This window comes from Scyliorhinus torazame, chromosome 29 (assembly GCF_047496885.1).
Source record: "Scyliorhinus torazame isolate Kashiwa2021f chromosome 29, sScyTor2.1, whole genome shotgun sequence".
Taxonomy (NCBI): Eukaryota; Metazoa; Chordata; class Chondrichthyes; order Carcharhiniformes; family Scyliorhinidae; genus Scyliorhinus; species Scyliorhinus torazame.
The window spans coordinates 10,168,924-10,190,670 of NC_092735.1; the positions used below are offsets into that span (position 1 = coordinate 10,168,924).

The window sequence follows — 21,747 nt, forward strand, 5'->3', positions numbered from 1 at the left end:
CGTGGCCTTTTTCTCCCGGACCCTCCACGCCTCAGAAATCCGCCACTCTTCAGTGGAAAAGGAAGCCCAAGCCATAGTGGAAGCTGTGCGACATTGGAGGCATTACCTGGCCGGCAGGAGATTCACTCTCCTCACTGACCAACGCTCGGTAGCCTTCATGTTCGATAATGCACAGCGGGGCAAAATCAAAAACGACAAGATCTTAAGGTGGAGGATCGAGCTCTCCACCTTCAACTATGAGATTCTGTATCGTCCCGGAAAGCTGAACGAGCCGTCCGATGCCCTATCCCGCGGCACATGTGCCAACGCACAAATTAACCGCCTCCAAACCCTCCACGAGGACCTCTGCCACCCGGGGGTCACTCGGTTTTACCACTTCATCAAGTCCCGCAATCTCCCATACTCTTTAGAGGAGGTCCGTACAGTCACAAGGGACTGCCACATCTGCGCGGAATGCAAGCCGCATTTTTTCAGGCCGGATGGAGCGCACCTGATTAAGGCTTCCCGCCCCTTTGAACGCCTCAGTCTCGATTTCAAAGGGCCCCTCCCCTCCACCGACCGCAACGCATATTTTCTTAATGTGGTGGACGAATACTCCCGCTTCCCTTTTGCCATTCCCTGCTCTGACATGACCGCGGCCACAGTCATTAAAGCCCTGAACAGCATCTTCACACTGTTCGGTTACCCCGCATACGTCCACAGCGACAGGGGGTCCTCTTTCATGAGTGACGAGCTGCGCCAGTTCCTGCTCAGTAAGGGCATAGCCTCAAGCAGGACGATCAGCTACAACCCCCGGGGGAACGGGCAAGTAGAGAGGGAGAACGGCACGGTCTGGATGGCCGTCCTACTGGCCCTACGGTCCAGGGACCTCCCAGTTTCACGGTGGCAGGAGGTCCTCCCGGACGCTCTCCACTCCATCCGGTCGTTATTATGTACGAGCACTAATCAAACGCCTCACGAGCGTCTCCTTGTCTTCCCTAGGAGGTCCTCCTCTGGAACGTCGCTGCCGACCTGGCTGGCGGCCCCAGGACCCATCCTGCTCCGAAAGCATGTGCGGGCACATAAGGCGGACCCGTTGGTCGAAAGGGTTCACCTCCTCCACGCGAACCCCCAGTACGCCTACGTGGAGTACCCCGACGGCCGACAGGACACGGTCTCCCTGCGGGATCTGGCGCCCGCCGGCAACACGCACACCCCCCCGACACCATCAACCCAACCCCCCCCCTTCCTGCCACCGCCGTACCCCGCGACCGCCCCCTTCCCAGGAGGATCGGTTCCCCTCCCCTCAGCACCGACCAAGAATAAAGCCCAGGCTGAAACCGTAAGGCTCCTGGAGGCGTCAACACCGGTACAAGCACCACCACCACCGGGGCCGAGGCGATCGACACGGACGACCAGACCACCCGACCGACTCGTGGCGTCGATCTAAAACTAAATATGGACTTTCACAAGAACATTTTGCTTTCTTCCTATACCCTCTGTAAATAGTTGCAACAGGACAAAATTGTACAATACTGTATTGCCATGTGAATGTTTTTTTTCCTCCCAGGACCAGCCCTGTAAACCCTTACCACCATACGAAGCATCACCCCGCCGGGTTCATTTTTGACAAGGGGTGAATGTGGTAGTATGTATTGGGGGTCATGTGGGACTGGAAGCCCTAATGTCATTGGCTGACAGATCCCGGGTTCTGGTTGGCCGTTGACCTCTAGCTCCGCCCTGAAGGCGGAGTATAAGAAGCCGGAGTCTTCCCCCGCAGGCCAGTTTACTATCGAGCTGCGAGGGAACAGACACGTTTAATAAAGCCTCATCGACTTCACTCTATTTGTCTCACGGAGTCTTTGTGCGCTACACCGTGTATGGCCGGTCCGACTTCCGGATGGGGAGCTGGTGGTAGGCGGATTTCAGGTTAATTGTTGGGCAGACCCGGTACTGCGCAATCTGATTGACCATATCAGATATGCGTGGAATGGTGTACGCGTCGAGCTGCGTGTACCGATTGATGGTCTGGCTGTAGTCCACGACCATCCGCTGGACTTCAGACCTGATGAAGGTCCTGTCCTGGGTGCTGTACCGTCTGCTCCTAGTGGCAATGGGCTTGCAATCAGCAGTTAGATTGACAAAAAGAGAGGGGGGATCGACCTTGAGGGTCCCGAGGCCGCAAAGGTAAGGGGGGGTGCGGGCCCGTCGAATTTAAGGGTGAGGCTCTGGAGGTTGCACTGGAAGTCCAGGTCCAACAGGAGTGCAGCGCGGAGATTAGGAAGGGCATAGAGGCGGACGTTACTAAATTCTACGCCCTGGACCATGAGGGTGACTATACAAAAGCCTCAGATCGGGACGGAGTGGGGTTCGGAGGCGAGGGAGATCCTTTGATTGGCAGGGTGGACCACGAGGGAGCAGCGCCTTACCGTATCTGGGTGAACGAAGCTTTCGGATCTCCCGGAGTCCAGCAGGCACGAAGTCGCGTGGCTGTTGATTTTCACCATCGTCGACGCGGAACACGCTGGAGCTCAGTCTGGAGTACAGGACGTTTATCTTCTGAGCCGCCGTTGGTGCGGGGTCTGCCGCGTTGATGTAGGCCTCAAAACATGCTAGCCAGTGAGTAAAGTCTTTCCTGGCGTCGGGCGAGTGCGGATCCAGCTGCAGGCGATCGGGCTTAATTCGGATATCCATTCTGTGGAAAGTCTGACTGTAATAAATTGATGCACGATCAATTGCACAGAGACTAAAGTTGGGGACAACTGTGGCTTTATTACAGTCAGATGCGTGGCCTCCTGCTGCAGCTGGCGAAATGGCAGGGCACTGGAGGTCATGCATATTTATACAGTTCTCCCTGGGCGGAGCCAGCCGGCAGGAGCTACCGGCGAACCTGTAGTGCAGGTCCTACCTTACATCTCCTAATACAGTGGATCACCACAGACTCTTTGTCAGCATCCGCAGTCATTTACTTTTATTCACACCTTGAAATTTGAGAAGCGTAATGCATTTCAGAGCTGTCAATTGCTCTTACATTGGCTTCATATCCAAGGTAGCCCCAGTGGCCTAATGGATAAGGCACTGGCCTCCTAAGCCAGGGATTGTGGGTTCGAGTCCCATCTGGGGTGGGGGCTCATTTTTAAACATTCTCCCTCTGGCTCATCACAGCCCTGTGTCAACTTTATCTCAATTCAAATTCACTTCAGCTACAAGCTTTCGAACAATACAGCGCAGTACAGGCCCTTCGGCCCACGATGTTGCACCGAAACAAAAGCCATCTAACCTACACTATGCCATTATCATCTATATGTTTATCCAATAAACTTTTAAATGCCCTCAATGTTGGCGAGTTCACTACTGTAGCAGGTAGGGCATTCCACGGCCTCACTACTCTTTGCGTAAAGAACCTACCTCTGACCTCTGTCCTATATCTATTACCCCTCAGTTTAAAGTTATGTCCCCTCGTGCCAGCCATATCCATCCGCGGGAAAAGGCTCTCACTGTCCACCCTATCTAACCCTCTGATCATTTTGTATGCCTCTATTAAGTCTCCTCTTAACCTTCTTCTCTCCAACGAAAACAACTTCAAGTCCATCAGCCTTTCCTCATAAGATTTTCCCTCCATACCAGGCAACATCCTGGTAAATCTCCTCTGCACCCGCTCCAAAGCCTCCACATCCTTCCTATAATGCGGTGACCAGAACTCCAAATACTCCAAATGCGGCCGTACCAGAGTTCTGTACAGCTGCAACATGACCTCCCGACTCCGGAACTCAATCCCTCTACCAATAAAGGCCAACACTCCATAGGCCTTCTTCACAACCCTATCAACCTGGGTGGCAACTTTCAGGGATCTATGTACATGGACACCTAGATCCCTCTGCTCATCCACACTTTCAAGAACTTTACCATTAGCCAAATATTCCGCATTCCTGTTATTCCTTCCAAAGTGAATCACCTCACACTTCTCTACATTAAACTCCATTTGCCACCTCTCAGCCCAGCTCTGCAGCTTATCTATATCCCTCTGTAACCTGAAGCTTGCTCTCTTCAAGTAGGCCATCTGCACTTTGAGCCTGCACTGCCCTTCAGTACGAGAGACTGGAAAGAGCAAAGGGGTTGATGTTAAGTTCAGGGCGGGGGTGGGGTTGGAGTGCAAACTCCACCTCGCACTGACCCAAGGCCAGAGCTGAACCCAAGGTCAGAACTGAACCCAGATCACTGGTGTTGTGAGGCCACAGTGCTAACCACTGTGCCAGCCATCCCACTCCCGGCCGCTTCACCTTGCAAAGATTATCTTCCAGCGTTTACCCAATTGTTCTTCGGGAATCTGCTTTTCCTTCATCTCACAAAATTCGTGGGGATTTTTAAAGAAAGCAGATTGTAGCTGACGTGAATTTGAATTGAGATTGAATTGAGGGGTTGCAATGAGCCAGAGGGAGAATGTTTAAAATTGAGCCTCACCCCAAATGGGACTCGAACCCACAATCTCTGGCTTAGGAGGCCAGTGCCTTATCCATTAGGCCACTAGGGCCACAAAGAAGCGTGAGAAATTTGGAGGTATTGATTGATTGATTGATAGTTGATTAATTTGCCGAGAATCTGACAGGCCATTCAGCCCACTGTGTCCGTACTGGCTCTTTGGCAGGTCCATGAAACAAATTCATCCCAACTCTCCAGCCAACTGAGCTAAACAATCTGTATTTCATTGGAACCAGCTCCTGAGCACAGCCTTGGAGCATTAAAGGGGCTATATAAATGCAGACTGTTGTTGTTGATGGCTCCAAGAATTCATTGCATTGTGACTTATGCATGTTCTGTGTTTTCTTTCATGCATGGAACAATCTTTTCTGAAGTAATCTTCATTGTCACAAGTAGGCTTACCTTAACACTGCAATGAAGTTACTGTGGCAAACCCCTAGTCGCCACACTCCGGCGCCTGTTCGGGTACACTAAGGGAGAATTCAGAATGTCCAGATTACCTAATAGCACATCTTTCGGGACTTGTGGGAGGAAACCGGAGCTTCCGGAGGAAACACACGCAGATACGGGGAGAACGTGCAGACTCCGCACAGACAGTGACCCAAACCTAGAATCAAACCTGGGACCCGGGCGACTGTGCTAACCACTGTGCTGCCGTGCTGACCATTTGTGGACTGTACGCAGAACAATACTTTTCACTGTACCTCGGTACACATGACCATAAATTACATTCAGATTCCAATTCAGGATGTTGTTAGCAATGGCGGGTGAAAATAGTTTCCATTCATGATGAGCACTTTGAGAAACACGAGACATTTCAGAGATGTTCGGTCTCCATCGGCAGCCTCTTTTCAATTGTGCTTTGATTGAGGCAGAACAGCACGTAGCCCCAGTGGCCTAATGGATAAGGTACTGGCCTCCTAAGCCAGGGATTGTGGGTTCAAGTCCCATCTGGGGTGCTGTCTGCATTTTGAAACATTCTCTCGCTGGCTCCTCAGAACCTCTCCATTCAACTTCATTCCAGCTCCAATCTGCTCTCTTCAACAATCCCCATGGCGACAGTGAGCTGAGGGAAGCAGATTCAGTAAAAGCATCGAGGCAATTGGATGGCAGCTCCAACAAGCAAGGAAGCTGTCACAGAGTCTCTTCCTCATTCAAATGGCATTCCCTGTGCCCTATCTACCAAGCTTGGACGCACATCTGGAGCCATCCTCTGTATTGGGGTGGCAGGTTGGTACAGTTGTCAGCACTGTTGCTTCACAAGGCAAGGGACCCGGCTTCGGTCACTAACTGTGCGGAGTCTGCATGTTCTCTCCGTGTCTGCGGGGTTTCTTCCAGGTGCTCCGGTTTCCTCCCGCAGTCCAAAGATGTGCCAGCCATGAACACCTTGAACAGAAAATGCTGGACAATCCCTGCAGGTCTGACAGCTTCTGTGGAGCGAGAAGGGAGCTAATGTTTTGACTCTTTGTCAGCATCTGCGGTCTTTGGCTTTTATTGACACCTTGAAACTTGAGAAGCTTAACGCATTTCAGAGCTGTCAATTGCTCTTAGATTGGCTGCATATTAAATGTAGCCCCAGTGGCCTAATGGATAAGGCACTGGCCTCCTAAGCCAGGGATTGTGTGTTCAAGTCCCATCTGGGGTGGTTCTCATTTTTAAACATTCACCCTCTGGCTCATCACAGCCCTGTGTCAACTTTATCTCAATTCAAATTCACTTCAGCTCCAAGCTTGCTCTCTTTAAGGAGGCCATTAGGCCCTTCGAGCCTGCCTTGCCCTTCAATACTATTGTGGCTGATCCTCTATCTCAAGGGTGTTCTCCCCCGCACTTCCGCCACACCCCTTCCTGCCTTTAGAGTCTAGAAATCTATCTACTTCCTCCTTAAATATATATACATTTATTCCACACATTCACCACCCTCTGAATGAAGACATTTCTCCTCATCTCAGTCCGAAATGGCCAGCTCTGTATCCTCAGCCTGTGACCTCTTGTTCTAGACACCCCTCCCCCCCCTCTCCAGCCAGAGGGAACACAGTCTGTCCAACCCTGTCAGCATTTTATAAATTTCAATTAGATCCCCTCTCATTCTTCCAAATTCCAGGGAATAAAGGTCCAGTTGACTCAATCACTCCACATCCGCCAATCCTGCCATCCCAGGAATTAGTCTGGTGAACCTTCGCTGCGCTCCCTCTAGGGCAAGTATATCCTTTCTTAGGTAAGGAGACATAAACTGCCCACAATACTCCAGGTGTGGCCTTACCAAGGTTCTATACAGTCGCACTAAGACATCCTTGCTCTTGTACGCACCGGTCTGTAATTCCCTGTTTTTCCCCCTCCTTCCCGTTTTAAATAGCGGAGTTACATTTGCCACCCTCCAAACTGCCGGTGCTCTCCAGGTCTCTGTCTCTCCAATCCTGCCCTCTTGTCCTTCCCTGAGTTCCATCGCTCCGTCGTTGGCGGCCGTGCCTGGGCCCTATGTTCTGGGATTCCATCCCTAAATCCCCTTCAGCTCCCTTCCCCTGTCTCCACAAGATCTCAACGCTGCTTAAACCTTGCCCCTTGGCCCTCGGTTTTGATCACCTCTCCTGGTATCTTCCAGATGAGGCTGGGTGTAACATTGTGTTGGGGCACGCTCCTGTGAAGAGCCTTGGGATGTTAAAGGGGCTAGATAAAGGCAGGTTTCTGTTGTAGATAGCTCCAGGATGTTATTTGCGACGACAGATTTGACAGGTGAAAATAGTTTCCACTCAGGATGCGCACTTTGAAAGTTGAGAAACATGCAGAGTTTCAGGTTTGTCAGTTGCTCTTAGATGGTCCCAGATTGGAAAGAGCAAAGGGGTTGATGTTAAGTTCAGGGCGGGGGTGGGGATGGAGGGCAAACTCCACTGTCACAATATACACCAGCATATCATGGTGCAGATACACACACACTGATGGACACACCGCAAGACCAATCAACACACACAACACCGCAGCCAATCACCAGTTAGAGCACACTCACTATAAAGCCAGGGGGCATCAGAGTTCCTGCTCATTCGAGCTGCAGCCTCCTAGTAGGACAGAGCTTACAGCTTGCAGCACAGACCTTCACCATGTGCTGAGTGCATAGACTGGTTAGGACAAGGCATAGGTCTTTAGTTCAATCTAACATCATGTTAACCCACAGTGAAAGTACGTTCAACAGTTTCTAACTTAATAAAATAGTGTTGCACTATTTTAAGTGTTGGCGGCCTGTATGTGTTCCACGGATCCAGAACACCCAACACATCATCCACCACACACTGACCCAAGGCCAGAACTGAACCCAGATCGCTCGTGCCGTGAGGCCACAGTGCTAACCACTGTGCTACCCATCCCACTCCCGGCCTCTTCACCTTGCAAAGATTATCTTCCAGCGTTTACCCAATTGTTCTTCGGGAATCTGCTTTTCCTTCATCTCACTAAAGTGGTGGGGATTTTCAAAGAGAGCAGATTGGAAGTGCAGCGCGGTGGCGCAGTGGTTAGCATCGCAGTCTCACGGCGCCGAGGTCCCAGGTTCGATTCTGGGTCACTGTCCGTGTGGAGTTTGCACATTCTTCCTGTGTTTGTGTGGGTTTCACCCCCACAACCCAAAGGTGTGTAGGGTAGGTGGATTGAACACGCTAAATCGACCCGTAATTAGCAAAAATGAATTGGGCACTCAAAATCATTTTAAAAACAGAGCAGATTGGAGCTGACGTGAATTTGAATTGAGATTGAGATTGAATTGAGGGGTTAAATGAGCCAGAGGGAGAATGTTTAAAGATGAGCCCCACCCCAGATGGGACATGAACCCACAATCCTTAGTTTAGGAGGACAGTGCCTTATCCATTAGGCCACTGGAGCTACATGGAAGCGAGGGATTGACTGCCTGATGCATTTTACGCGGCCAAGGGAATGTACACAGTACGTACACAGTAGACAAAAAGAATAACCGACAAAGCACATCGACAAATTGTGATCGGTTACAGTGCAGAACAAGGGGACAAACAAAGCAAATACATGAGCAAGAGCAGCATAGGGCGTCGTGAACAGTGTTCTTACAGGGAACAGATCAGTCCGAGGGGGAGTCGTTGAGGAGTCTTGTAGCTGTGGGGAAGAAGCTGTTCCTATGTCTGGAAGAGGGCAAAGCCTGGGTGGGTCGGGTCTCCGACAATGCTGGCTGCCTTCCTGAGGGAGCGGGAGGTGTAGACTGAATCAATGGGAGGGTGGCGAGTGTTGTGTTGGGTGTTCTGGATCCGTGGAACACATACAGGTCACCAACACTTGAAATAGTGCAACACTATTTTATTGAATCATTAACTGTTTAACACATTCTGACTGTGGGTTAACACGATACTAGCTTTAACTAAAGACCTTTGCCTTGTCCTAAACAGTCGATGCACTCAGCACACGGTGAATGTCTGTGTTGCAGGCTGTGAGCTCTGTCCTCCTAGCTAGCTGCAACTCCGAATGAGCGGGAACTCTGATGCGTGACTTTATAGTGCGTGTGCTCTAACTGGTGATTGGCTGCGGTGTTGTGTGTGTTGATTGGTCCCATTGTGTGTCCATCAGTGTGTGTCTGCACCATGATATACTGGTGTATATTATGATAGCGAGCTTGTGTGATGCGTTGGTCTTAGTTCACTACTGTGCCCCCCCCACCCCATTCTCCTGCAACGGGACAGTAGATAAATCAATCAAACTCAAACCCTGCACAGCCAACCTTTCAGGAGAAGCTACCAGACTGGACAGAAAGAATGGGTCAATGCTGTGTTGTGTAAAGATTTATTGCTAAATTGTGGATCAGATTTCTGCATCTGGAGAGGGGATTCAAATAACAGGAGAGGCTGCTTCAGGTGAGAGAAACAGGTAACATTTCAGGTGAATTAATTTGCCAAGAATCTGACAGGCCATTCAGCCCATTGTGTCCGTACTGGCTCTTTGGCAGGTCCATGAAACAAATTCATCCCAATCCCCTCCTTCTGCGCTTTGCAAATTGTCCCTTCCAGAAGGTCATAACAAATAGGAACAGGACGAGGCCATTCGGCCCTTCGAGCCTGCTCTGCCGTTTAATAAGCCCATGGCTGCTCTGACACTCACTAAGCTCACGTTCCTGCCTTCTCTCCGCGTTCCCCTACTCACTTCCTCTGCTCAATTTTAAGGTGCCTCTCCATTAAATATCCATGGATCAAAAATGATAGCGACAAAGTCAAACAAATGGGAAATACAGGAATCCAAAGGAAGGACCCTGACCCCATCCATTACACACACTGCTGAAAACGCCATGGTGTCGATCTTTAACTGGACATCACTCCAGTGGCGACTCAAACCCGCTCTCCCTGGCTCAGGAGGCTAGGACCGTACCATCCCGTCCATGAGGTTCATCGCGCACTGATACCCACCTGAGGACACTATCAGGTGGCACTCCTCTTGGCTAGATCTGGCCTCTATTCATCCTGGAACGCAATGAGAGCCACTTCTCCTCCACGAAATATCATCTCTCCCCCTCAGCCCTCATCTCCAACAATGTGTGAAGAATGACGAAGATTGACTTGTGATTTTCTTCATTAAGCCCCTGGCCATGAGGGTTGAGACCACATCCAATCAGCTGCTTCCGTTGCTTCCTACCGTCCCCCTCGGTAACTGGGCTAAACCTCCTCTGAGATTCCTGCTGTCCCAGTGCTGAACTCGTATCATTTTTCTAGTTGCTCCCCAATCTCTCCTCGCGCCCTCTTGTTCATGAGAACCGAATCCCGGTGCCTCAGCCCGATACCCAACACCCTGATACCCAACACCCTGATACCCAACACCCTGATACCCAACACCCTGATACCCAACACCCTGATACCCAACACCCTGATACCCAACACTCTGATACCCAACACCCTGATACCCAACACCCTGATACCCAACACCCTGATATCCAACACCCTGATACCCAACACCCTGATACCCAACACCCTGATACCCAACACCCTGATACCCAACACTCTGATACCCAACACCCTGATATCCAACACCCTGATACCCAACACCCTGATACCCAACACTCTGATACCCAACACCCTGATACCCAACACCCTGATACCCAACACCCTGATACCCAACACCCCGAGACCCAACACCCCGATACCCAACACCCTGATACCCAACACTCTGATACCCAACACCCTGATACCCAACACTCTGATACCCAACACCCTGATATCCAACACCCCGATACCCAACACCATGATACCCAACACTCTGCCCGGCTGTGCCAGCTGATAGTCAAGGGGTCTTGCTCCCTGGGTACTGCCCCCCTCTCGATCAAATCTGCTGTCACCAGCCCACCCACATCACCAAACCAACTCTTGGCAAAGAATTGATCTCATATAATATTCTGTCCTGCACGTGGTCTGTTGAATTCCCTCCCCCAACCTCTCCACCTTTCTCCCCCCTGTGTGCTTTAGATCGGAATGCTACTTCAAACACCGCTCGTTGACCTCGGTTTGATCACCTCTCCGTATCTCTTCCTGAGGTGGCTGGATGGTAAATTTTAGACAGATAGATAGAATTTACAGTGCAAAAAGAGGCCATTTGGCCCATCGAGTCTGCGCCGGCCCTTGGAAAGAGCACCCCATGCATCTACCCTATCCCCGTAACCCAGTAACCCCAGCTAAACCTTTGTTCACTGAGGGGCAATTTAGCGTGGCCAATCCTCCTAACCTGCACTTCTTTGGACTGTGGGAGGAAACCCACGCAGACACGGTGGGGGAAAGTGCAAACTCCACACAGACAGTCACACAAGGGCAGAATTGAATCAGGAATCCTGGAGCTCTGAGGCAGCAGTGCTAACAATACTGCCACCCCAAAAACATTCCTCACCCCAGATGGGACTCGAACCCACAATCCCTGGCTTAGGAGGCCAGTGCCTTATCCATTAGGCCACTGGGGCCATATGGAAGCTGGAGACATTTGGAGGTATTGATTGATTGATTGATAGTTGATTAATTTGCCGAGAATCTGACAGGCCATTCAGCCCACTGTGTCCGTACTGGCTTTTTGGCGGATCCATGAAACAAATTCATCCCAACTCTCCAGCCAACTGAGCTAAACAATCTGTATTTCATTGGAACCAGCTCCTGAGCACAGCCTTGGAGCATTAAAGGGGCTAGATAAATGCAGACTGTTGTTGTTGATGGCTCCAAGAATTCATTGCATTGTGACTTATGCATGTTCTGTGTTTTCTTTCATGCATGGAACAATCTTTTCTGAGGTAATCTTTATTGTCACAAGTAGGCTTAAACACTGCAATGAAGTTACTGTGGCAAACCCCTAGTTGCCACACTCCGGCGCCTGTTCGTGTACACTAAGGGAGAATTCAGAATGTCCAGATTACCTAATAGCACATCTTTCGGGACTTGTGGGAGGAAACCGGAGTTTCCGGAGGAAACACACGCAGATACGGGGAGAACGTGCAGACTCCGCACAGACAGTGACCCAAACCTAGAATCAAACCTGGGACCCGGGCGCTGTGAAGCGACAGTGCTAACCACTGTGCTGCCGTGCTGACCATTTGTGGACTGTACGCAGAACAATACTTTTCACTGTACCTCGGTACACATGACTATAAATTAAATTCAGATTCCAATTCAGGGTGTTGTTAGCAATGGCGGGTGAAAATAGTTTCCATTCATTTTGAGCACTTTGAGAAACACGAGACATTTCAGAGATGTTCGGTCCCCATCGGCAGCCTGGTTTCAATTGTGCTTTGATTGAGGCAGAACAGCACATAGCCCCAGTGGCCTAATGGATAAGGCACTGGCCTCCTAAGCCAGGGGTTGTGGGTTCGAGTCCCATCTGGGGTGGTGTGTGTATTTTGAAACATTCTCTCGCTGGCTCCTCAAAACCTCTCCGTTCAAATTCATTCCAGCTCCAATCTGCTCTCTTCAATAATCCCCATGGCCACAGTGAGCTGAAGGAAGCAGATTCAATAAAAGCGTCGAGGCAATTGGATGGCAGCTCCAACAAGCAAGGAAGCTGTCACAGAGTCTCTTCGTCACTCTTCCTGATCCAAATGGCATTGCCTGCGCCCTATCTACCAAGCTCAGACACACATCTGGAGCCATCCTCTGTATTGGGGTGGCAGGTTGGTACAGTGGTCATTTGCCACCTGTAGTGTATTAAAATTCCAATGTGCATATTGTTCATGTGCACTTACTATACGGAATAGTACCAGCAGAGGGAGTCTGAAGAATCTGTTTTCATAAAGGGGCCATGCCGATTTTACATGTGTTCTGTTCATTCTGGGCTGTCTCTGCCCATTTCCTGTCCCAAGAGCCTCACACTGATGGCGAGGATGATGTAAGATGTGAAGCCATGAATCTTTTCGGAGGTATGTTTGCACATTTTATGCGTAGGAGGCAGCATTTTAAGTTGCGGGTATACAGCCGCAATCAGACGGGCACACAAGCTGCTCAGCTCCAACAAGCAAGGAAGCTGTTCCAGAGTAGCTTCATCACTCTTCCTGATTCAAATGGCATTGCCTGTGCCCTATCTACCAAGTTTAGATGTACATCTGGAGCCATCATCTGTATTGGGCGGCATGGTAGCACAGTGATTAGCACTGTGGCTTCACAGTGCCAGGGACCCGGGTTCGATTCCCAGCTTTGGCCACTGTCTGTGCAGAGCCTGCATGTTCTCCCATGTCTGTGTGGGTTTTCCCCGGGTGCTCCGGTTTCCTCCCACAGTCCAAAGATGTGTTATCCATGAACACATTGAACACAAAATATTGGACAGTCTCAGCAGGTCAGACGGCATCTGTGGAGAGAGAAGGGAGCTAACGTTTTGACTCTGATGCATGATCAATTGCACAGAGACTAAAGTTGGGTACAACTGTGGCTTCATTACAGCCAGATGCGTGGCCTCCTGCTGCAGCTGGCGAAATGGCAGGGCCCTGGAGGTCATGTATATTTATACAGTTCTCCGTGGGCGGAGTCAGCCAGCAGGAGCTACCGGCGAACCTGTAGCGCAGGTCCTACCTTACATCTCCTATTACAGTGGTTCACCACATTCACCCCCTGTTAAAAATGAGTCCGGCGGGGGTGACGTGAAACTATATACAATTAGCGTAATTGTGTACAGGGGTAGGGAAAGAAAAGTCCATGTTGATGGTCCGGAGTCCGTCAAAGGTTCAGCCGGTCGGCGACTTCCGGGTGCGGCGATGACCAGCTGAGTCGCACGTTTCGGCAGCTCCCTGTGAAACGGACTTTTGGGCTCTTGATAGGAGCCCCAACGGCAATTTTGACGGCTAAAAACACTGTGCGGTAAACCAGAAGGGAATCCCCCCTGCATACGGATGGAAAAAGGAGAAAGTGGCCGGATTGCAGTGGATCCTTTAGAACAGCGGCAAGGAAGGCAAGCAAAAACCAAGATGGCGTCGGAAGGTGGCAGTTTAACATGGGGCCCTGAACAACAAGAGTTCTTGAAATGCTGTGTGGAAGAGATCAAAAAGGAAATGAAGAAAGAGCTGTTGGCCCCGATACTACAGGCGATCGAAGGGCTAAAGGAGGAACAAAAGACCCACGAGCGGGAGCTTCGGGTCGTGAAGGCAAAGGCAGCCGAGAATGAGGACGATATACAGGGCCTGGTGGTGAAGACGGAGACGCAGGAGGCACATCAGAAACGATGTGTGGAAAGGTTGGAGGCACTGGAGAACAACGCAAGGAGGAACAACCTGAGGATTCTTGGTCTTCCTGAAGGTGTGGAGGGAGCGGACGTCGGGGCATATGTGAGCACGATGCTGCACTCGTTAATGGGAGCGGAGGCCCCGGCGGGTCCGTTGGAGGTGGAGGGAGCATACCGAGTGATGGCGCGAGGACCGAGAGCAGGAGAAATTCCCAGAGCCATAGTGGTGAGATTCCTCCGTTTTAAGGATAGAGAAATGGTCCTTAGATGGGCGAAGAAAACTCGGAGCAGTAAATGGGAGAACGCGGTGATCCGCGTTTATCGAGACTGGAGTGCGGAGGTGGCGAGAAGGAGGGCGAGCTTTAATCGGGCCAAGGCGGTGCTTCATAAAAAGAAGATAAAATTTGGAATGCTGCAACCGGCAAGACTGTGGGTCACATATCGAGAGAGGCACCACTACTTTGAGACGGCGGATGAAGCGTGGACTTTTATTGTGGAAAAAAAACTGGAATGAGCGGGTTATTAAAAAGAACGTTCGAACAAAGTGGTGGGGCGAATGTGGGGGGCAAAGAGGGGTTTTATGTACTAATCCTGCGATGTGGTAACTTTTCTCTCTCCCACAGGTGGTGATGGGGGGAGGAGGGGAGGTGGAGGAGTTGGGGCGTTGGCCATTGGGGGCGGGGCCAAGGGAGAAGCGCGGGCTTGGTTCCCGCGCTATGATAATCATGGCGGGAATAGAGAAGCAGGAAGGAGGGGGCGTCGCACGGTGCGAGCCGAGGTCACGGGGGGAAGCCGAGGTCAGCCAGAGTTTGCTGACTTCTGGGAGCAACATGGGGGGAGTAATTACGCTAGCGGGGGATCTAGCGGGGGGGGGTGGGAGGGGGGAATTACTGGGTTGCTGCTGCTGGGGAGAGGGGGGAGCTGGTATGGGAGAGGATGGGCGGGGGGGCACCGCCTGGGGGAGATACAGCTGCGTGGGAACCGGGTGAGGAGCTGGAAAAAGGTGATGGCTAATCGACAAGGGGGGGGGGGGGGTAGGAAGCCCCCCAACTCGGCTGATCACGTGGAACGTGAGAGGGCTGAACGGGCCGATAAAGAGGATCAGCCCCCACGCAGTGAACGCGGCAGCAGCCTTCAAGCACTGGCAGACTTGCTTCGAGGCCTACCTCAGAACGACCACCGGCCGGGTCACAGAAGACCAAAAACTACAGGTCCTGCACTCGAGGGTGAGCACGGAGATCTTCTCCCTCATCGAAGACTCGGAGGATTTCCAGACGGCGTTCGCAGCACTGAAAAGTCTCTATGTCCGCCCAGTTAACCAAATCTACGCTCGCTACCAGCTCGCGACGAGACGGCAAGCTCCCGGAGAATCGATGGACGAATTCTACGCCGCGCTGCTGATTTTGGGACGAGCCTGCAGCTGCCCGTCGGTGAACGCAAACGAACATACGGACATGTTAATGCGCGACGCTTTTGTGGCAGGTATGCAATCCTCCCAAATCCGCCAAAGACTTCCAGAAAAAGAGTCGCTAGGACTCTCAGAGGCACGGGCCCTAGCAGCCTCCCTAGACGTGGCCGCGCGTAATACCCGCGCCTACGGCCCCGACCGCGCGGCAGCCCATTGGGCCCCGTACGTACCCGTCGCAGCATACCCCCTACCCCCCCCCCGGACACCCCACAGGCTTGCGCGGTCCAAACGCCGAGTCGCACCGGGGGCGCCCGCTGTTATTTCTGCGGCCAGGCGAAACACCCCCGACAGCGCTGCCCGACCCGCGCAGCTATCTGCAAAAGCTGCGAGAAAAAGGGCCATTATGCGGTTGTGTGCCGGTCCCGCGAGGTCGCCGCTGTCCCGGGAGAACAGGGAGCCCTGCAAGCCGTTTACGCGCCCCAACCCCCCCAGCACGCCATATACGACCCGCAGGCGCAGCCGCTCTGGGTCCCGACCACCACGGTCCCGGGAGAACAGGGAGCCCTGCACGCCGCTTACGCTCCCTAACCCCCCCCCCCGCAGCCCATGTATGACCAGCCGCCGGCGCTACCGCTTTGGGTCCCGGCCAACACTCTCCACGGAGAGGAGGGAGTTTTGCGCGTCCCTAACGCCCCACTAACTCCCACCCCGCGCCCCACGCCTGACCCGCCGGCGCCACCTACTTGGGCCCCGACCACTGCTGTCCCCGGTGAGGGAGCTCCGCGCGGTCTTAGCGCTCGCGATCCTAGCGCTAGCGGCCCTAGTGCTCCCCAGCCCCCCCCAACGCACCATGTGCGACCCACAGACGCCGCCATTTTGGGTCCCGGCCACCACGAGGGGAGGAGGGGCGCCGCCATCTTGGACCGCCCCAGACCTGTACGACGCGTGGGGGCGGCCATTTTGTCCACCCCCGCCGCCATCTTGTGACCCCCCAGCCACGTGCGATGTATGGGGGCGGCCATTTTGTCCATCCCCGACGCCATCTCGGACGGCAACAACGGACCCCACTCCACTACTACAACCACGTCTCGCTTCAATTACGCTCGATCAAGCTCAGCCCCGGACACTCCAGACAACGACGACAACGGTGCTAATAAACGGCCACGAGACGCCATGCCTAGCCGACTCCGGGAGCACGGAGAGCTTTATACACCCCGACACGGTAAGACGATGTTTCTTGACCACCTATCATTGACTATAGCCAGACCATCAACAGGTACACACAACTAGACGCGTACCCTCTCCCCCGCATATCCGACATGGTCAACCGGATTGCCCAATATAAAGCCTTCTCCACCGTGGACCTCAAGTCCGCCTACCATCAGCTCCCCATCCGCCCAAGTGACCGCAAGTACACAGCCTTCGAGGCAGACGGGCGATTATACCATTTCCTACGGGTCCCTTTTGGCGTCACAAATGGGGTCGCGGTCTTCCAACGGGAGATGGACCGAATGGTTGATCAACATGGGTTGCGGGCCACGTTCCCGTATCTCGACAATGTAACCATCTGCGGCCACGATCAGCAGGACCACGACGCCAACCTCTAAAAATTCCTCCAGACCGCCAAAGCCTTGAACCTCACGTACAACGAGGACAAGTGCGTTTTTAGCACCGACCGGCTAGCCATTCTGGGCTACATAGTACGCAATGGGATAATAGGCCCCGACCCCGAACGTATGCGCGCACTCATGGAATTTCCCCTCCCGCACTGCCCAAAAGCCCTGAAACACTGCCTGGGGTTCTTTTCATACTACGCCCAGTGGGTCCCCCAGTACGCAGACAAGGCCCGCCCCCTAATACAGACCAGGACCGTCCCTCTGTCGACAGAGGCTTGCCAGGCCTTCAGCCGCATCAAAGCGGATATCGCAAAGGCCACGATGCGCGCCATCGACGAGTCCCTCCCCTTCCAGGCCGAGAGCGACGCCTCCGACGTAGCTCTAGCGGCCACCCTTAACCAAGCGGGCAGACCCGTGGCCTTTTTCTCCCGGACCCTCCACGCCTCAGAAATCCGCCACTCCTCAGTGGAAAAGGAAGCCCAAGCCATAGTGGAAGCTGTGCGACATTGGAGGCATTACCTGGCCGGCAGGAGATGCACTCTCCTCACTGACCAACGCTCGGTAGCCTTCATGTTCGATAATGCACTGCGGGGCAAAATCAAAAACGACAAGATCTTAAGGTGGAGGATCGAGCTCTCCACCTTCAACTATGAGATTTTGTATCGTCCCGGAAAGCTGAACGAGCCGTCCGATGCCCTATCCCGCGGCACATGTGCCAACGCACAAATTAACCGCCTCCAAACCCTCCACGAGGACCTCTGCCACCCGGGGGTCACTCGGTTTTACCACTTCATCAAGTCCCGCAATCTCCCATACTCTTTAGAGGAGGTCCGTACAGTCACAAGGGACTGCCACATCTGCGCGGAATGCAAGCCGCATTTTTTCAGGCCGGATGGAGCGCACCTGATTAAGGCTTCCCGCCCCTTTGAACGCCTCAGTCTCGATTTCAAAGGGCCCCTCCCCTCCACCGACCGCAACGCATATTTTCTTAATGTGGTGGACGAATACTCCCGCTTCCCTTTTGCCATTCCCTGCTCTGACATGACCGCGGCCACAGTCATTAAAGCCCTGAACAGCATCTTCACACTGTTCGGTTACCCCGCATACGTCCACAGCGACAGGGGGTCCTCTTTCATGAGTGACGAGCTGCGCCAGTTCCTGCTCAGTAACGGCAAAGCCTCAAGCAGGACGACCAGCTACAACCCCCGGGGGAACGGGCAAGTAGAGAGGGAGAACGGCACGGTCTGGATGGCCGTCCTACTGGCCCTACGGTCCAGGGACCTCCCAGTTTCACGGTGGCAGGAGGTCCTCCCGGACGCTCTCCACTCCATCCGGTCGTTATTATGTACGAGCACTAATCAAATGCCTCATGAGCGTCTCCTTGTTTTCCCTAGGAGGTCCTCCTCTGGAACGTCGCTGCCGACCTGGCTGGCGGCCCCAGGACCCATCCTGCTCCGAAAGCATGTGCGGGCACATAAGGCGGACCCGTTGGTCGAAAGGGTTCACCTCCTCCACGCGAACCCCCAGTACGCCTACGTGGAGTACCCCGACGGCCGACAGGACACGGTCTCCCTGCGGGATCTGGCGCCCGCCGGCAACACGCACACCCCCCCGACACCATCAACCCAACCCCCCCCCCTTCCTGCCACCGCCGCACCCCGCGACCGCCCCCTTCCCAGGAGGATCGGTTCCCCTCCCCTCAGCACCGACCAAGAATAAAGCCCAGGCTGAAACCGTAAGGCTCCTGGAGGCATCAACACCGGTACAAGCACCACCACCACCGGGGCCGAGGCGATCGACACGGACGACCAGACCGCCCGACCGACTCGTGGCGTCGATCTAAAACTAAATATGGACTTTCACAAGAACATTTTGCTTTCTTCCTATACCCTCTGTAAATAGTTGCAACAGGACAAAATTGTACAATACTGTATTGCCATGTGAATGTTTTTTTTCCTCCCAGGACCAGCCCTGTAAACCCTTACCACCATACGAAGCATCACCCCGCCGGGTTCATTTTTGACAAGGGGTGAATGTGGTAGTATGTATTGGGGGTCATGTGGGACTGGAAGCCCTAATGTCATTGGCTGACAGATCCCGGGTCCTGGTTGGCCGTTGACCTCTAGCTCCGCCCTGAAGGCGGAGTATAAGAAGCCGGAGTCTTCCCCCGCAGGCCAGTTTACTATCGCGCTGCGGGGGAACAGACACGCTTAATAAAGCCTCATCGACTTCACTCTATTCGTCTCACGGAGTCTTTGTGCGCTACACCGTGTATGGCCGGTCCGACTTCCGGATGGGGAGCTGGTGGTAGGCGGATTTCAGGTTAATTGTTGGGCAGACCCGGTACTGTGCAATCTGATTGACCATATCAGATATGCGTGGAATGGTGTACGCGTCGAGCTGCGTGTACCGATTGATGGTCTGGCTGTAGTCCACGACCATCCGCTGGACTTCAGACCTGATGAAGGTCCTGTCCTGGGTGCTGTACCGTCTGCTCCTAGTGGCAATGGGCTTGCAATCAGCAGTTAGATTGACAAAAAGGGAGGGGGGATTGACCTTGAGGGTCCCGAGGCCGCAAAGGTAAGGGGGGGTGCGGGCCCGTCGAATTTAAGGGTGAGGCTCTGGAGGTTGCACTGGAAGTCCAGGTCCAACAGGAGTGCAGCGCGGAGATTAGGAAGGGCATAGAGGCGGACGTTACTAAATTCTACGCCCTGGACCATGAGGGTGACTATACAAAAGCCTCAGATCGGGACGGAGTGGGGTTCGGAGGCGAGGGAGATCCTTTGATTGGCAGGGTGGACCACGAGGGAGCAGCGCCTTACCGTATCTGGGTGAACGAAGCTTTCGGATCTCCCGGAGTCCAGCAGGCACGAGGTCGCGTGGCTGTTGATTTTCACTATCGTCGACGCGGAACACGCTGGAGCTCAGTCTGGAGTACAGGACGTTTATCTTCTGAGCCGCCGTTGGCGCGGGGTCCGCCACGTTGATGTAGGCCTCAAAACATGCTAGCCAGGTTGTGCGGGCGAGATTGGTCCAGCATCAAGGAAGCGAGCTATGGGTAGCCGTCGGATGATTCGGGTGGCGAGCGTGTGCGGTTCTGATGCTGGGATGTCGGGAGACCCTGTGGGGGACAAGATGGCGGTGCCCATGGTGCGCACATTGCGGTGTCGGGACAAGATGGCGGCACCCATGAGGTGCACGTGGACAAGATGGCGGCGCCCATTGGTCGCACATGGACCCGGGAGGAGAAGATGGCGGCTCCCATTGTGCGTCTGGCGTGGGGGAGAGGACGATAGCGGGCGCGATCGCAGCGACTGCGCGGGCCTGGCACACAGCTGCGAAGTGGCCCTTTTTACTGCAGGCTTTACAAACGGCAGAGCGGGCCGGGCAGTTTTGGCGGGGGTGCTTCTGCTGACCGCAGAAGTAGCAGTGAGGACTTTTGTGCAATTCGTGGTGTCCTGGATCAACGGGAACACGCTGGAGCTCAGTCTGGAGTACAGGACGTTTATCTTCTGAGCCGCCGTTGGCGCGGGATCCGCCGCATTGATGTAGGCCTCAAAACATGCTAGCCAGTGAGTAAAGTCTTTCCTGGCGTCGGGCGAGTGCGGATCCAGCTGCAGGCGATCGGGTTTGATTCGGATATCCATTCTGTGGAAAATCTGACTGTAATAAATTGATGCACGATCAATTGCACAGAGACTAAAGTTGGGGACAACTGTGGCTTTATTACAGTCAGATGCGTGGCCTCCTGCTGCAGCTGGCGAAATGGCAGGGCACTGGAGGTCATGTATATTTATACAGTTCTCCCTGGGCGGAGCCAGCCGGCAGGAGCTACCGGCGAACCTGTAGTGCAGGTCCTACCTTACATCTCCTAATACAGTGGATCACCACAGACTCTTTGTCAGCATCCGCAGTCATTTACTTTTATTCACACCTTGAAATTTGAGAAGCGTAACGCATTTCAGAGCTGTCAATTGCTCTTACATTGGCTTCGTGCCCAAGGTAGCCCCAGTGTCCTAATAGATAAGGCACTGGCCTCCTAAGCCAGGGATTGTGGGTTTGAGTCCCATCTGGGGTGGTTCTTATTTTTAAACATTCTCCCTCTGGCTCATCACAGTCCTGTGTCAACTTTATCTCAATTCAAATTCACTTCAGCGACAAGCTTGCTCTCTTCAAGTAGGCCATCTGCACTTTGAGCCTGCACTGCCCTTCAGTACGAGAGACTGGAAAGAGCAAAGGGGTTGGAGTGCAAACTCCACCTCGCACTGACCCAAGGCCAGAGCTGAACCCAAGTTCAGAACTGAGCCCAGATCACTGGTGTTGTGAGGCCCCAGTGCTAACCACTGTGCCAGCCATCCCACTCCCGGCCTCTTCACCTTGCAAAGATTATCTTCCAGCGTTTACCCAATTGTTCTTCGGGAATCTGCTTTTCCTTCATCTCACTAAAGTGGTGGGGATTTTCAAAGCGAGCAGATTGGAAGGGCAGCGCGGTGGCGCAGTGGTTAGCACTGCAGTCTCACGGCGCCGAGATCCCAGGTTCGATTCTGGGTCACTGTCCGTGTGGAGTTTGCACATTCTTCCGGTGTTTGTGTGGGT

The 21,747-nt window shown here is 53.3% G+C and overlaps 6 non-coding genes across 6 annotated transcripts; 4 read left to right on the forward strand and 2 right to left on the reverse strand.

Moving 5' to 3' along the window:
- The first annotated feature begins 3,031 nt into the window (after positions 1-3,031).
- Positions 3,032-3,104, forward strand: trnar-ccu (transfer RNA arginine (anticodon CCU)). Its single transcript has one exon. It is a non-coding gene; the product is annotated as a tRNA-Arg (tRNA).
- A 1,333-nt stretch (positions 3,105-4,437) lies between these two features.
- trnar-ccu (transfer RNA arginine (anticodon CCU)) lies at positions 4,438-4,510 on the reverse strand. The gene has a single exon. It is a non-coding gene; the product is annotated as a tRNA-Arg (tRNA).
- An 834-nt stretch (positions 4,511-5,344) lies between these two features.
- Positions 5,345-5,417, forward strand: trnar-ccu (transfer RNA arginine (anticodon CCU)). Its single transcript has one exon. It is a non-coding gene; the product is annotated as a tRNA-Arg (tRNA).
- Positions 5,418-6,030: 613 nt separating this feature from the next.
- trnar-ccu (transfer RNA arginine (anticodon CCU)) lies at positions 6,031-6,103 on the forward strand. Its single transcript has one exon. It is a non-coding gene; the product is annotated as a tRNA-Arg (tRNA).
- Positions 6,104-11,322: 5,219 nt separating this feature from the next.
- Positions 11,323-11,395, reverse strand: trnar-ccu (transfer RNA arginine (anticodon CCU)). The gene has a single exon. It is a non-coding gene; the product is annotated as a tRNA-Arg (tRNA).
- Positions 11,396-12,235: 840 nt separating this feature from the next.
- Positions 12,236-12,308, forward strand: trnar-ccu (transfer RNA arginine (anticodon CCU)). The gene has a single exon. It is a non-coding gene; the product is annotated as a tRNA-Arg (tRNA).
- Positions 12,309-21,747: the final 9,439 nt, after the last annotated feature.